The 17,067-nt window shown below is 46.9% G+C and overlaps 1 protein-coding gene and 1 long non-coding RNA gene across 4 annotated transcripts in view; one reads left to right on the forward strand and one right to left on the reverse strand.

The window, feature by feature from the left end:
• Positions 1 to 12,096, reverse strand: part of LOC134949108 (uncharacterized) — a 174,817-nt gene extending 162,721 nt beyond the window's left edge. Inside the window, exons 1-2 of the long non-coding RNA XR_010183100.1 lie at positions 11,891 to 12,096; positions 128 to 167 (exon numbers count right to left, since the gene is read on the reverse strand). This is a non-coding gene — a long non-coding RNA (uncharacterized LOC134949108). The remainder of the gene's footprint in view (positions 1 to 127; positions 168 to 11,890) is intronic.
• The window catches only part of RAP2C (RAP2C, member of RAS oncogene family), a 93,494-nt gene continuing 88,434 nt past the window's right edge, over positions 12,008 to 17,067 (forward strand). The window contains exon 1 of one of the 3 annotated variants that reach the window (XM_063937497.1): positions 12,008 to 12,115. The gene's annotated coding sequence lies outside the window, so the exon portion shown is untranslated. Of the gene's footprint in view, positions 12,193 to 17,067 lie in introns of all 3 variants that reach the window. The other 2 variants (XM_063937496.1, XM_063937498.1) reach the window with 2 other exon arrangements.

Here is a 17,067-nt window from a genome sequence, read left to right on the forward strand (position 1 = left end):
CAGTTTCTCGGAATTTGGAAATTAGGCACCTGACAGTGTTATGTGAAATTGGATGTCTTTCTGGGTGCCGGTTGTTAAAATCTGAAGCTATGACACATAAATTTCGTTCTCCAGACATCAAAATGACCTCAATTCTCTCCTCTTTTGTCAAAGCTATCTTCAGTTACCTGCAACAAAAAAAGTGTTGTAACTTTTGAACCATAACTGGTATTTCAAATCTGTTTGCAGCAATAAACTTTTCAGCAAATTCTGGTGTTGTTTGACATGTTACACGACCCCCTTTCCATTTGAAAAAATAAGATTTTACTCACCGGTAAATCTATTTCTCGTAGTCCGTAGTGGATGCTGGGTACTCCGTAAGGACCATGGGGAATAGACGGGCTCCGCAGGAGACTGGGCACTCTAAGAAAGATTTAGTACTACTGGTGTGCACTGGCTCCTCCCTCTATGCCCCTCCTCCAGACCTCAGTTAAGGAAACTGTGCCCGGAAGAGCTGACATTACAAGGAAAGGATTTTGGAATCCAGGGTAAGACTCATACCAGCCACACCAATCACACCGTATAACTTGTGATAACTTACCCAGTCAACAGTATGAACAACAATAGAGCATCAACAATGGATGCCAACATAACGTAACCCTTTATTAAGCAATTACTATTTACACGTATTGCAGAAAGTCCGCACTTGGGACGGGCGCCCAGCATCCACTACGGACTACGAGAAATAGATTTACCGGTGAGTAAAATCTTATTTTCTCTAACGTCCTAGTGGATGCTGGGGACTCCGTAAGGACCATGGGGATTATACCAAAGCTCCCAAACGGGCGGGAGAGTGCGGATGACTCTGCAGCACCGAATGGGCAAACACAAGGTCCTCCTCAGCCAGGGTATCAAACTTGTAGAACTTAGCAAATGTGTTTTGAACCCGACCAAGTAGCTGCTCGGCAAAGCTGTAATGCCGAGACCCCTCGGGCAGCCGCCCAAGAAGAGCCCACTTTCCTTGTGGAATGGGCTTTCACTGATTTTGGATGCGGCAATCCAGCCGCAGAATGAGCCTGCTGAATCGTGCTACAGATCCAGCGAGCAATAGTTTGCTTTGAAGCAGGAGCACCCAGCTTGTTGGATACATACAGGATAAACAGCGAGTCAGTCTTCCTGACTCCAGCCGTCCTGGCTACATAGATCTTCAAAGCCCTGACTACATCAAGCAACTTGGAATCCTCCAAGTCACGAGTAGCCGCAGGCACCACAATAGGTTGGTTCAAATGAAAAGATGACACCACTTTCGGCAGAAATTGCGGACGAGTCCGTAATTCTGCCCTGTCCATATGGAAAACCAGATAGGGGCTTTTACATGACAAAGCCGCCAATTCTGACACACGCCTAGCCGAAGCTAAGGCCAATAACATGACCACCTTCCACGTGAGATACTTTAGCTCCACGGTCTTAAGTGGCCCAAACCAGTGGGATTTCAGGAAAACCAACACCACGTTGAGATCCCAAGGTGCCACTGGTGGCACAAAAGGGGGCTGAATATGCAGCACTCCCTTAACAAACGTCTGAACTTCAGGAAGAGAAGCCAGTTCCTTTTGAAAGAAAATGGATAGGGCCGAAATCTGGACCTTTATGGACCCCAACTTCAGGCCCATAGTCACTCCAGACTGTAGGAAGTGCAGGAACCGGCCCAGCTGGAATTCCTCTGTAGGGGCCTTCCTGGCCTCACACCAGGCAACATATTTTCGCCATATACGGTGATAGTGTTTTGCTGTCACGTCCTTCCTAGCCTTTATCAGCGTAGGAATAACATCATCCGGAATGCCTTTTTCCGCTAGGATCCTGCGTTCAACCGCCATGCCGTCAAACGCAGCCGCGGTAAGTCTTGGAACAGACAGGGCCCCTGTTGCAACAGGTCCTGTCTGAGAGGCAGAGGCCATGGGTCCTCTGTGAGCATTTCTTGCATTCCGAGTACCAAGTCCTTCTTGGTAAAATCTGGAACAATGAGTATTATTCTCACTCCTCTTTTTCTTACGATTCTCAGCACCTTGGGTATGAGAGGAAGAGGAGGAAACACATAGACCGACTGGAACACCCACGGTGTTACCAGGGCGTCCACAGCTATCGCCTGAGGGTCTCTTGACCTGGCGCAATGCCTTTGTAGCTTTTTGTTGAGACTGGATGCCATCATGTCCACCTGTGGCAGTTCCCATCGATTTGTAATCTGAGTGAAGACTTCGTGATGAAGTCCCCACTCTCCCGGGTGGAGGTCGTGCCTGCTGAGGAAGTCTGCTTCCCAGTTGTCCACTCCCGGAATGAACACTGCTGACAGTGCTTGCACGTGATTCTCCGCCCAACGAAGAATCCTGGTGGCTTCTGCCATCGCCACTCTGCTTCTTGTGCCGCCCTGGCGGTTTACATGAGCCACTGCGGTGATGTTGTCTGACTGAATCAGCACCGGTTGGTTGCGAAGCAGAGGCTCCGCTTGACTCAGGGCGTTGTATATGGCCCTTAGTTCCAGGATATTTATGTGCAGACAAGCCTCCTGACTTGACCACAACCCTTGGAAGTTTCTTCCCTGAGTGACTGCCCCCCACCCTCGGAAGCTCGCATCCGTGGTCACCAGGTCCTGTATGCCGAACCTGCGGCCCTCGAGAAGGTGAGCACTCTGTAGCCACCACAGAGGAGACACCCTGGCCCTGGGGGACAGGGTGATCAGCCGATGCATCTGAAGATGCGATCCCGATCATTTGTCCAACAGATCCCATTGAAAGATCCTCGCCTGGAACCTGCCGAAGGGAATGGCTTCGTACGATGACACCATCTTTCCCAGGACTCGCGTGCAGCGATGCACCGACACCTGTTTCGGTTTTAAGAGGTCTCTGACCAGAGTCACGAGCTCTTGAGCCTTCTCCGCCGGGAGAAACACCTTCTTCTGGTCTGTGTCCAGAATCATGCCCAGAAAGGGCAGACGCGTCGTAGGAATCAGCTGCGACTTTGGGATATTCAGAATCCAGCCATGCTGTTGCAACACTTCCTGAGAGTGCGCTACGCTGATCTGCAACTGCTCCCTGGACCTCGCCTTTATGAGGAGATCGTCCAAGTATGGGATAACTGTGACTCTTTGCTTTCTCAGGATCACCATCATTTCTGCCATTACCTTGGTAAATATTCTCGGTGCCGTGGAGAGCCCAAACGGCAACGTCTGGAATTGGTAATGACAGTCCTGTACCACAAATCTGAGGTACTCCTGATGAGGCTGATAAATGGGGACATGCAAGTAAGCATCCTTGATGTCCAGAGACACCATAAAATCCCCCTCTTCCAGGCTTGCAATGACCGCTCTGAGCGATTCCATTTTGAACTTGAATCTTTTCAGATAAATGTTCAGGGACTTTAAATTTAATATAGGTCTGACCGAACCGTCCGGTTTCGGTACCACAAACATTGTGGAATAGTATCCCTTTCCCTGTTGAAGAAGGGGAACCTTTACCACCACCTGCTGGAGAAATAGCTTGTGAATCGCCGCTACCACTACTTCCCTTGCAATGGGGGAAGCTGGCAGGGCCGATTTGAGGTAACGTTGAGGGGGCATCACCTCGAATTCCAGCTTGTATCCCTGAGACACAATCTGTATAGCCCAGGGATCCACCCGTGAGCGAACCCACTGGTGGCTGAAATGTCGGAGACGCGCCCCCACCGCTCCTGGCTCCACCCGTGGAGCCCCAGCGTCATGCGGTGGATTTAGTGGAAGCCGGGGAGGACTTCTGTTCCTGGGAACTAGCTGTAAGGTGCAGCTTTTTTCCTCTACCCCTGCCTCTAGCAAGAAAGGAAGCACCTCTGACCTTCTTGCTTCTTTGTGCGCGAAAGGACTGCATTTGGTAATACGGTGCTTTCTTAGGTTGTGAGGGAATATATGGCAAAAAGTTTGACTTCCCAGCAGTAGCTGTGGAAACCAGGTCCGAGAGACCGTCCCCAAACAATTCCTCACCCTTGTAAGGTAACACCTCCATGTGTTTTTTGGAGTCGGCATCACCTGTCCACTGCCGAGTCCACAGGACCCTCCTGGCAGAAATTGACATTGCATTAATTCTAGAGCCCAGTAGGCAAATGTCCCTCTGGGCATCCCTCATATATAGGACAGTGTCTTTTATATGCCCCAGGGTCAGCATAATGGTATCCCTGTCCAAGGTATCCATTTCCTCAGACAGATTATCTGTCCACGCTGCTACAGCACTACACATCCACGCCGACGCAATTGCCGGCCTCAGTAGAGTCCCTGAATGTGTATAAACAGATTTCAGGATACTTTCATGCTTTCTATCTGCAGGATCCTTTAGGGCGGCCGTATCTTGTGACGGCAGGGCCACCTTCTTAGATAAGCGTGTGAGAGCTTTATCTACCCTAGGGGAGGATTCCCAGCGCAACCTGTCCTCTGGCGGGAAAGGGTACGCCATAAGTAACCTTTTGGAAATCAGGACTTTCTTATCAGGGGAATCCCATGCTCTTTCACATAACTCATTTAACTCATGTGAAGGGGGAAAAGTCACCTCTTGCTTTTTCTCCCCATACATATAAACCCTCTTGTCAGGGACAGGGTTTACCTCTGATATGTGTAAAACATCCTTCATCGCTATAATCATGTAGCGGATAGCTTTTGTCATTTTCGGTTGCAATTTTGCATCATCGTCGTCGACACTGGAGTCAGAATCCGTGTCGACATCTGTGTCAACCATTTTGGATAGTGGGCGCTTTTGAGACCCTGAGGGCCTCTGCGCTGTAGGATCAGGCATGGGTTGAGACCCTGACTGGCCCAAGGTATCAGCTTCATCCAACCTTTTATGTAAGGAGTTTACATTATCATTTAACACCTTCCACATATCCATCCAATCAGGTGTCGGCACCGTCGGCAGCGACACCTCATTCAACTGCACTTGCTCTGCCTCCACATAGCCCTCTTCGTCAAACATGTCGACACACACGTACCGACACACCACACACACAGGGGAAGCTCTAAATGAGGACAGGACCCCCACAAGGCCGTTTGGAGAGACAGAGAGAGAGTATGCCAGCACACACCCCAGCGCTATATGACCCAGGAATCACACAGTAACTTAGTGTTTACCCAGTAGCTGCTGTATTATGATTAATGCGCCTAAATGTATGTGCCCCCCCCTCTCTTTTTTACCCTTCTACCGTGATTCTGCAGGGGAGAGCCTGGGGAGCTTCCTCTCAGCGGAGCTGTGGAAGGAAAATGGCGCTGGTGAGTGCTGAGGAAGAAGGCCCCGCCCCCTCAGCGGCGGGCTTCTGTCCCGCGATTTTGTGTAAAATTAATGGCGTGGGCTCATGCATGTAACAGTGTCCAACTGTATTTATGCAGCTTTCGCCAGGAGGTATCAATTTCTGCCCAGGGCGCCCCCCCCTGCGCCCTGCACCCTATAGTGACCGGAGTGTGTGGGTTAGTGTGGGCGCAATGGAGCACAGCTGCAGTGCTGTGCGCTACCTCATGTGAAGACAGGAGTCTTCTGCCGCCGATTTCGATGTCTTCTCTGCTTCTGCCTGCTTCTGTCTTCTGGCTCTGCGAGGGGGACGGCGGCGCGGCTCCGGGAACGGACGACAAGGTCAGGTCCTGTGTTCGATCCCTCTGGAGCTAATGGTGTCCAGTAGCCTAAGAAGCGCAACCTAGCCGCAGTTAGTAGGTTTGCTTCTCTCCCCTCAGTCCCACGTAGCAGAGAGTCTGTTGCCAGCAGAAGCTCTCTGAAAATAAAAAACCTAACTAAAATACTTTCTTATTAGCAAGCTCAGGAGAGCTCACTAAAAGCACCCAGCTCTGTCCGGGCACAGATTCTAACTGAGGTCTGGAGGAGGGGCATAGAGGCAGGAGCCAGTGCACACCAGATAGTACTAAATCTTTCTTTAGAGTGCCCAGTCTCCTGCGGAGCCCGTCTATTCCCCATGGTCCTTACGGAGTCCCCAGCATCCACTAGGACGTTAGAGAAAGGTTGTTTACCACTGGTCTAGACCCATCTTTCTTCTCCCTTTTGCCTCCAAACTCCTTGAGCATTGTCTACAATAGCCTTACTGTCTTTCTTTTCTCACACTCACTGCTTGACCCATTCTAGTCTGGCTTCCATCTTCTCCACTCCACTGAAACTGCCCTCACAAAAGTCTGCAATGACCTCTATGCTGCCAAATCTAAGGGCCACTACTCTCTGCTTATTCTTCTTTACCTCCCTGCTGCTTTTGACACTGTGGACCACTCTCTCCTTCTGCAAATCCTTCAGTCCCTTGGTCTGCATGATACTGCCCTCTCCTGGCTGTCCTCCTACCTCTCTGATCGTTCCTTCTGTCTCCTAGCATGACTCCACTTCCCCCCCCACTTCCACTAACTGTAGGTGTCCCCCAAAGTTTTGTTCTTAGTCCTCTCCTTTTCTCTTTCTATACGTCCTCTTTAGGTGAACGCATTAGCTCTTTTATCTTCACATCTACCTTTCCTCCCTGACCTCTTTCCTGCTATCCTCACTCGTATCTCCAACTGTCTCTCTGCTATCTCTTCTTGGATGTCCCAGCACTTTCTTAAACTTAACATGTCTAAGACTGAGCTGATCATCTTCCAACCCTCCCGCATAAGCTCACCTGTCACTATTTCATTATCTATTGATGGCACTACTATCTCCTCTAGCCCCCAAGTGCGCTGTCTTGGAGTAATCCTTGTTTCCTTCAAACCACACATTCAGCACCTCTCACAAACCTGCCATTTTCATCTCAAAAACATTTCCAGGATCAGACCCTTTATCACCCAGAATGCTACTAAGACTATTATCCACTCACTGGTCATTCCCAGACTTGACTACTGTAATCTCCTTCTAACTGGCAGCCCTGACAACTGCCTCTCTCCACTCCAATCTATCCTCAATGCTGCAGCCCAACTCATCTTCCTCACAAAACATGCTACGTCCATCTCCCCTCTCCTACAAGCCCTTCACTGGCTCTTCACTTCAATTTCAGAATCCAATTCAAACTTCTCACACTCACTTACAAAGCCCTCACCCACTCCTCTCCCATTTATATCTCTGACCTTACCTCCCTTTACACCCCCACCCGTCCTCTTCGCTCCGCTAATGCGTGCCGCCTCTCCTGCCTACTGATTGCTTACTTCCACTCCCAGCTTCAATATTTCTGATGTGCTGCTCCCTTTCTCTGGAATTCTCTACCTCTCCCCCTCCGACTCTCCACCCCTTTATAAAACTTCAAACGGGCTCTGAAGACCCACTTCTTTACCAAACCCAACCAAATCTCATCCTATCCCTCTGTGATTTCATCCGATTTCGACCTTTCTGGTCGATAAATCGGATGGAAAGTGGCAAATCGGTTGAAAACACATCCGATTCGATGCACGGTCCCGTGAGCATCGGATCGGAGCCCCTAGGTAGTTAGTGCTTCACTCGTGATATGTCGGTTCCCGCGGGCATGGCTGGGATTGCATAAAATACATTGTATGCAAAAGGACCGCATACAATGTATCCTCTGCGATCCTGCCACCAGGGAGGCTGCCGTGCGGTTCAAGGGAAATAGTATGCGACATGAGGGTTCGACATGTCGCTGTAGTGTATGGGGCCCTTTATAGTACTTTGCCTGAGGTGCTGTCTTCTCCTCCTATAATACTATCACCCAGGTGCTGTGTCCCCCTTCTCCCATAGTACTGTGACCAAGGAGTTGTCTCCTTCTCCTACAGGACTGTGAGCCCGCTTCTATAATACGGTCACTGAATTTACCTGTTGCCCCACCTATAATAATGTGACCTATGTTGTGTCCTTCCACCTGTAATACTGTGACCAAGGCACTGTTACCCCCCTTCCATAGTACCGCGACCGAGGAGCTGTCACCCTCCTGGCCTCCCCTTCTATAGGACTGTGACCGAGGCGCTGCTTCCTTCCACAAAATACTGTCATTGAGGTACTGTGTTCACCCATATAATACTATGCCTGAAGCACCTTCTATAATAACATGACTGATGCAATGCCCCCCTTCCTGTAGTACTGTGACCAAGGCTCTGCCCCTCCACCCCCCCATAGCACTGTGACCGAGGCACTGTTTCCTCATATAATACTGTCACTGAGGCACTGTGCCCAATTTCTCCTATAGTACTGTGACCCCCCCTACCTATAGTGCTGTGATTAAGGCATGGTGTGTCTACCCTAAAATGTGACCTAGGCATTGTATTCCCCACCTCCAATAATGGCATGGTCGCCCCCAACTATAGTAATCTGACAGAGATCACCCCTCCTATGATACTGTGACTGAAGGTCCAATCACCTCAGCGTAACTGGCACTACAAGGAGAATTATGCGTAGCTGGCACTACACTTCAAGGGGAATTATGCGTAACTGGCACTACACTACAAGGGGAATTATGCATAACTGGCACTACAAGGGGAATTATGCGTAACTGGCACTTTGAGGGGAATTATGCGTAACTGACACTACGCTACAAGGGGAATTATGTGTAACTGGCACTACAAGGGGAATTATGCGTAACTGACACTACACTACAAGGGGAATTATGCGTAACTGGCACTACAAGGGGAATTATGAGTAATTGGCATTACAAGGGGAATTATGCATGACTGGCACTACACTACAAGGGGAATTATGCGTAACTGGCACTACACTACAAGGGGAATTATGCATTACTGGCACTATAAGGGGAATTATGCGTAACTGACACTACATTACAAGGGAAATTATGTGTAACTGGCACTACAAGGGGAATTATGTTTAACTGACACTACAAGGGGAATTATGCGTAACTGGCACTACAAGGGGAATTATGCGTAATTGGCATTACAAGGGGAATTATGCGTTACTGACACTACAAGAATTATGCGTGACTGGCACTACACTACAAGGGGAATTTGCGTAACTGGCACTACACTACAAGAGGAATTATGCGTAACTGGCACTATAAGGGGAATTATGCGTAACTGACACTACATTACAAGGGAAATTATGCGTAACTGGCACTATAAGGGGAATTATGCGTAACTGGCACTACGAGGGGCATTATGCATAACTGACACTACACTACAAAGGGAATTATGCGTAATCGGCACTACAAGGGGAATTATGCGTAATTGGCATTACACAACGAGGGGAATTATGCGTAACTGGCACTACAAGGGGAATTATGTGTAACTGGCACTACAAGGGGCATTATGCGCAACTGCCACTATAAGGGGAATTAAGCATAACTGGCACTACAAGGGCATTATGCGTAACTGGCACTACGCTACAAGGGGGATTATGCGTAACTGGCACTACAAGGGGAATTATGCGCAACTGGCACTACAAGAGGAATTATGCGTAACTGGCACTACAAGGGGAATTATACGCAACTGGCACTACAAGGGGAATTATGCGTAACTGACTGCACTACAAGGGGAATTATGCGTAACTGGCACTACAGGAGGTATTAAGTGTAACTGGCACTACAGGAGGCATTAAGTGTAACTGGCACTACAGGAGGCATTAAGTGTAACTGGCACTACAGGGGACATTAAGTGTAATTTGCACTATAGGAGGCATTAAGTGTAACTGGCACTACAGAAGGCATGTGTAATTGGCACTATACTGCGACATTACATGTAACTTGCACTATATTTGGGGCATTACGTGTATCTGGCACTATACTGGGATATTATGTGTAACTGGCAGTAAACTGGGAACATTACGTGTATCTAGCACTATACTGGGGCATTACGTGTAACTGGCACTATACTGGGGCATTACGTTTATCTGGTACTATACTGGGGCATTAGTTGTAAGGAGCACTACTGTGGGCATTATGTGTAAAGCTGCCAATTGTGTGTGTAGGGGGGTGATAATACGGTATATATATTTGTAATTTGATAACACAATATATAGTTGCAAGGCCACATCCACTTTCCTAGGAGCGAACGCACATTGGGGAAGATCACGCTCAGGGTGCTAGTAGGCCTGGAGCCAGCTCTGGCTGCTGTCTGGATACTTTGGGGTCTGTCCTGTAATCACAGTTTATACACAATATGCAGTACCAGCCCACTCCCCATGTACTCTAATGTATCTGCTATGTATGTATGTTCCAGCATAACTCTGGAATGCCTGGAGCAATTTACACCAAACTTGGTACACATATGACTTACAATCTGGAAAAAAATACTGTGGGGGTAAGACGCCCCTAGTGGATGCAGTCAATTTACCTACAATCAAAATCCCGACAACCACTGACCGACGGTCAAAATACCGACATTTAACATACCGACAAGGACAAATTACCGACATTAAAAATGCCGACAGGCAGAAAAATCGACACAAGCTTTTCATGATTTTTTTAATTGAAACCGACTTTTTTACCATCCCAGTAGAGCTGGAAGGGGAATATAATAGTGTGCAGAGCGCAGCGAGGGGACGCGGTAAACTTATATGGTGTCCATGTCAACCTATGTCGACATACACCCAAAAATATGCAAAACTTGTTTTGACTTCTTGACCTGTCGACATTTTAAATGTCGGTATTTTAAATTTCGGCATTTTGACCTAGTCAGGATTTTGACCGTCAGGATTTTGATTGTAGGTATTTCATACTGATCTCACCCCTAGGGGTGGGGGTGGGAACGGGGTGACATATAAAAATCTATAGTTTTCGGACTAACTTTGGAATGCCTGAAGCAAATTTACACAGAGGCACCCACAGGTAGGGCCCTCTTCCCTCATGTGTTTTTCCTTCTCGTACTTAAACCATCTTCTACTCCATACTCCCTTCGACTGCACCAAATCCTGCAGTTTTCTGCCTCCCTGATACTTATTTTAGTGTTGTCTGCTGATGCAGCCATGTTTATGTACCATATACTTGTCCTATATTGTCTTAAACTGTAATGCGCATTCAGATCGCAAATGCCGGATCCTACCCGGTAAGAGAAACGTGTACTTACCGGGTGGGATCCGGCATTTGCGCTCCGTTGCTGGCTTTCCGACCCGACAATATACCGGGTCGGTTGCCATAGCAGCGGAGGGCGCAGCAGCAGCAGGGGCGGGGGTGGAGGCGGCGCCGGGAGATGAGCTCATCTCCTGCGCCGCCTCTGCCTATGCTGTGAATGGGAGCCGTGTCGCATCGGAACGGCTCCCATTCACACTGTGCCTGACCCGGTAATCAACCCGGTAATAACCCTTCTTTTTTACCGGGTTGAATTACCGGGTCAGGCGACCCGCTAATTCACCAAAGGACCTTTCACATCGCACACGGACCCGTTTAGACACGGCAATATGCCGTGTCGATACAGGGTTTTTAGTGCGATGTGAAAGGGGTATAAGTCACTGTTTCCTGTTTTGCTTGTTTATGTACTTTGCAGATCCCTTGTGGCGCCATATAAAGGATAACATGTGAGAGGCTCTGTGTACATACCCCCATAATGTGACAGATGCACTGTGTGCCCCCCATTCCTATAATGTGACAGAGGTGCTGTGTCCCTTCACCTCCATAATGTGGCAGAGTGACTGACCCTCTCCACTCCACTGTGACAGAGGCGCTGTCCCCCCCATCTATAATGTGAGAGGTGCTGTGCCCCTATAATGTCGAGGTTACAGGGGCGAAGCCCCTTACCGACGGTGTGAAGAGCGCCCGTAGGGTGCGATAAATCACCTCCTAGTGTGAATAAGATTAGCTGTGTCTCCCCACTCCTTTGTAACACAGGCACAGTGGCCCCCCCACTCATAATATGACTGAAGTGCTGCCCCTCACAACGACTTGTGTCCCCCTATAATGTGGGGTGTGTGTGTGTGTGTGTGTGTCACCCTATGGGGGGGAACAGTGTGGCTGATACATTGTTATTTTCCTATGGGAATCTCTAGCACTATCGTACCGTGCAGCCTTGCGCCCTCCTATGCTGCACACACCCGGGGGCGGCGGCGTACACTGCAGGAGAACTGCACAGACACCCCCGTCTCACGCCCGCCGCGCTGACCCGGGAGTGCTTCTCACTTCCGCCGCGGCGCTGCCTGTCCACATCCGCCTCAGTAGCCTCTTCTACTTCCTTCCGGGACTCCGGAGTCGGCGGAGGATCCGGACCCACCCTGAGCGGCGAAAGGTGAGAGGTGAGATGCCTGGGAGCACCGTGCGGGTACACCCGGCCCTGTATGCATGAGGCCACTGCCCGGGATCCAGGTATTAGGGATGCGCCGGCTCTCACCCGCCCCACACACACCCTCCCCTGTATGTTACCTTACACCCCATATACAGGACCTCACACCCCTCTACACCTGTGTATAATACACTGCAGTGTTATCTGCCCCCCTCCAGTGGCTCACACAGACACCCCCCCCCCCTCCCTGTATGTTACTGTGTACCTCATATACAGTACCTCACACACATATACCTGTGTATAACACACTGCAGTGAAAACTCCCACCAACTAGTGCCTCACACAGTCCCTTCCCTGTATGTTACCATACATCCCATATACAGTGCCTCACCCCCTACTCCTACACCTGTGTATAACACACTGTAGTGATATCTGTCCCCCATTCTCTGCCTCACACAAGACCCTCCACTGTTACTGTACACCCCATATATATAGTACCTCACACACATATACCTGTGTATAACACACTGAAGTGATATCTGCCCCCATCCAGTGCCTCACACATGTATGTTACTGTATTCCTCACATAGGGTACCTCACACATAACTGTGTATAGCACACTGCAGTAATATCTGACCCCCCCCCCCATACAGTCCATCCCCTATATATTACTAAATACCCCATATATTATACCTTACATATACTCCTGTGTATAACACACTGCAATGAGATTTTCCCACCCGTGCAGTGCCTCACACAAACCCTCCCCTCTGTGTTATTATATACCCTATACTGTACCTGCATTATACAGACACTACCATGCTATGTACTGTATATTACTATGTGTCTCATAATGTTCCTCACACCTACAACGGTGTATATTTACATCCCCATAGTATATTATATGACTCTCCCCAGCTCTATAATACTGTAAATCCCATACTGTACCTTACACATACACCTTTGTATAACACACTGCAGTGATATTTGCATTATGTAAACCCACTCCGTCTCCCAGCACATAATATAGCTTACATACAGTGTTTTATACTCAACTCACTATAGTGATATATGCCCCCCCCCCACCAATTATTCTATACAGTACTGACCCTCACCTCCCCTGTATATTACTGTATTTCCCTTACTGTACCTTACATAGTCTATGTATTACTCATTGCAGTGGTATCTGCCCACAGTGCATTACACAATTACAGACTCTCCGTTCCTCCCATTATATTATATACCTCATCTTGTACATTACACACCCTGTGTGTAATTCACTAAACTCTAGTGACTAGAGTGATCTGTCCATTCCTTCTCCCCAATACCACCACCATACAGTGCATTAGACACACCCTCCTCCATCCAAGTATATGATAACATGCTCCATACTCTACCTCACTGCTGTGACCATATCTGACCGGTATACGTTAAGAATGTCAAATGGTCTGAATATAGAGATTGTGAATGTTGTCAGACACAATGGGGCAGATGTATTAACCTGGAGAAGGCATAAGGAAGTGATAAACCAGTGATATGTGCAAGGTGATAAAGGCACCAGCCAATCAGATCCTAACTGTTAATTTACATAATGGAGCCGATTGGCTGGTGGGTTTATCACCTTGTACATATCACTGGTTTATCACTTCCTTATGCCTTCTCCAGGTTAATACATCTGCCCCATTGTTCAATGTTGAACTCATTCGATTTTGCTGTTTTTAGGGTTAGTTACCCCCCCCCCCCCTTCACTTGAGAATCCACATGGTTGACTTTCACTATGCTGACGTTAATAATGTCAGCTTTTCAAACCACACCCATGTGACCCACTCCTCTCTATGTAATATACCCCATTCTGTACATTATACATGCAGTGTATAATTCACTGCATACAGTACATTATAAAGATCCTCTCCGTATATTTTACCTCAGGGCTTGACAAATTTTTCTAATATCTAGAAGCCTGGATGAAAGTGTAAGAGCCAGACCACTGTCACCCCAAAAATAAAAAAAATAACTGAACCACCTCCATAGCTACACTACTGAGCAACCAACCTCCATGGCCACACACAACTGCTCTGTATTACAGGGAAATACTATGTTTCATTTTTTTGCACGCAGTATTGTTACCTAATCTCTTTATGCAGTGCATTACAGAAATACATGCCACCATGTGATTATTTTGCTGTAATTTGTTTCTTAATCTCTCACAAAATTTTTCTGTATCCAGTATAGTCTATGCTATATCCACAATACATGCATGCCCCCCTTGTTTATATTTGGTAGATAAATAAGTAGAAACTTTCGCCAGTGTGTGGTGCATTGCACTCTCATAAATACTGCTTCATGTGACGTAGAGAGAGAGTACTCTTTTTCTTTAGTGACCTGGATAGTATCCCACATTGGGCACGATTCAATTTGAAGATAGCTGAATAGCACGGGAATTAGCTCGGGGTGGGGGGGTGCTATGCAATACATGACCATGGGATTTCTTCTCGGGGTGCGAGCGGAAATCCGACAAAAGTTCCGTCGTGATGCTGATTTCTGTCCTTAGCGCTGTGCAGCGGAAACAGCGTTGTGCCGGGCACTCAAGTCGGAGAATGCCGGCTCTCCCGGCAAAATAACCAGTTCAGTCAAGGAGAACGGGCATTCTCTGACTTACCATTGCGCTGCATTTAATAGCTTCGGGAGCTAATTCCCGGTGCTATTCAACTGCCTTTGAATTGAATCATCCCCATTGAGTACCCTGCCAAGACTCTCCGCCTTTCCATCCCTTGTCCGGAGCCCAGACGAGACTGTGTCGCCTTTCTGTTCCTGGAAAGACTGTACCGCCCTCTTTCTCTCATCCATTACCCTGGCGAGACGGTGCCGCCCTTCTGTCCTTTGTCCAGTGCCCTGCCAAGCCTGTGCCGCCCTTCCGTCCAGGAACCTGCCGAGACAGCCACCATTTCAGCTCTTGTCTAGTGCCCTGCTATATCTTACTGAGAATCCCTGTATACATTCTTTCCTATGTATTGTGCCTTAATGAAAGGTCCACCACTCAAATTGTATATGCAGTATATTGCAGAAACCTTTCTGTTCAAGTCGAGTTTTCGACTTGTCTGATAAATGGCAGTTTCCAACAACTTAAGGCCGAATCCAGATTCGACCTATTCAATCAAACAAGTCGTAAAATCAGACTTGTTGGAAAACACGTGGATTAGTGGTTTGGCTGCGGATACACGTGTTTTGTCAGATTTGCGGCCAAATCCGACAGGTTTTAGCCCTGTCCCGACAATGTCAATCCGACACTGGCATTGTCGGGAACGGCTAAAACCTGTCAGATTTGGCTGCTAATTGAATACTGAAATGTCAGATCCTTTCCGTCGGAAAGATTCCAACATCAATTGAATACACCCCTATATCGGGATCACACACACACACACACACACACACACACACACTCACACTCACACTCACACTCACACTCACACACACTCTCTCTCTCACTCTCACTCACTGGCCATGGTAAAAGTCAGACATATGGCTTGATATGATGTACACATGTAGTGTAGGTGCTATACAGAATATTAATTATTTTAATGAGCAGAACTACAAAATTGATAATAAAAATCAGTCATCATTGGGCACATTATGGCATTTAGAAGGCAGAAACCAGTTTTGCATTGTTTGATGTGACTTAGAGCAATTGCATCAATCAGTACAGTACTGAAGTAGCATTGTAAGCGTAGACATGAATGTTAATGGTAGCCTTTTCATAGGGTGTGGTAAGACCTAGACAGTGGTGAGCTGACTGGTGTTTGGTAAATAGGGTAATAATAAGAGATTAAGTAGACAGAAGGTATGATGATGATGTGTTGTGGTTTGCAGTCATAGGAGGATGAAATGACTGTGTTTTATATGTCATTCCCAGCCTATCCACCAGTATACTCCCATGAACAGGAGGGAGACATTTTTGTGTTTGGAAAATGTTTTGCAACAGGTATAAGATAAGACACTGCAGTAGCCAAATACTGTGTACCTGCTATCTTCAAGAGGGCATGTCTAAGTAACACACACATTAAGATCTCATTTTTTGCACAGTTATTCATTTTATTGTGTCTCATAGTATTTTAGAAAAGAGAGACCGTTGTTGATTGGCTACTTCTGCTGGGTTTTTTTTTTAGGTTAAATGTATTTGACTCAAATTCAAATCTTTTACATTTTATAGTAGCCATAATAGATTTGTAAGGACCTTGGTCAAAATTGTTTGTGAATTTGAATAAAAAAATTATTTGAAAGTCTTCAATTTTAGGCTAATAAAAAAAATTAAAAAATAAAATATATATATATATATATATATATATATATATATATATATATATATATATATATATATATATTTTATTGTTAGTTTTTTTTTATTCTTTATTTAAATAAAAATAAAATGACCCTTTTCACTTTGGATAAGTCAGCTTTTGAGCACTGATGTCTTACCGCACTATTATTGTGTTTATTTCTATAGGCATGTAAGTTGCACACCAGATTTAATTATCCTGCTTCACTGGGTGTGTCTTTTTGCTGATTTGTGCTTGTAGCCTATAGAGAGGTATGCGCAGAAATCGGCATAAAGTAATTGTACTTGCAATCAGTTGAATCTGCCCCTAAATATATCTGCTTACTCGCATATTTAAGTTTATGGTAGTGTCAATATCTCAAGTTTGGGAAAACTTGCATTGCTTTTAATTTGATTCCCCGTGTGTGTGTGTGTGTCCTTTATTTTTATTTTTTTTCTCGTACTGGTAAGATGTAATTGATGAACTTGAGGTTCCTTCTTTATCATTGCGTCCTAAATTGTGGGAATTGGGCACAAGTAATGATTACCTAACTGGCGATATTCAGTTTTGTTTTGCAGATAGCTGCCAGTGCCACAGGCGTCCAATACTTATTACACTTGCCTCGGCCAAGTACACCAGGTTTAA

The sequence above is a fragment of the Pseudophryne corroboree genome, chromosome 8 (genome assembly GCF_028390025.1).
Source record: "Pseudophryne corroboree isolate aPseCor3 chromosome 8, aPseCor3.hap2, whole genome shotgun sequence".
NCBI classification, from domain to species: Eukaryota; Metazoa; Chordata; class Amphibia; order Anura; family Myobatrachidae; genus Pseudophryne; species Pseudophryne corroboree.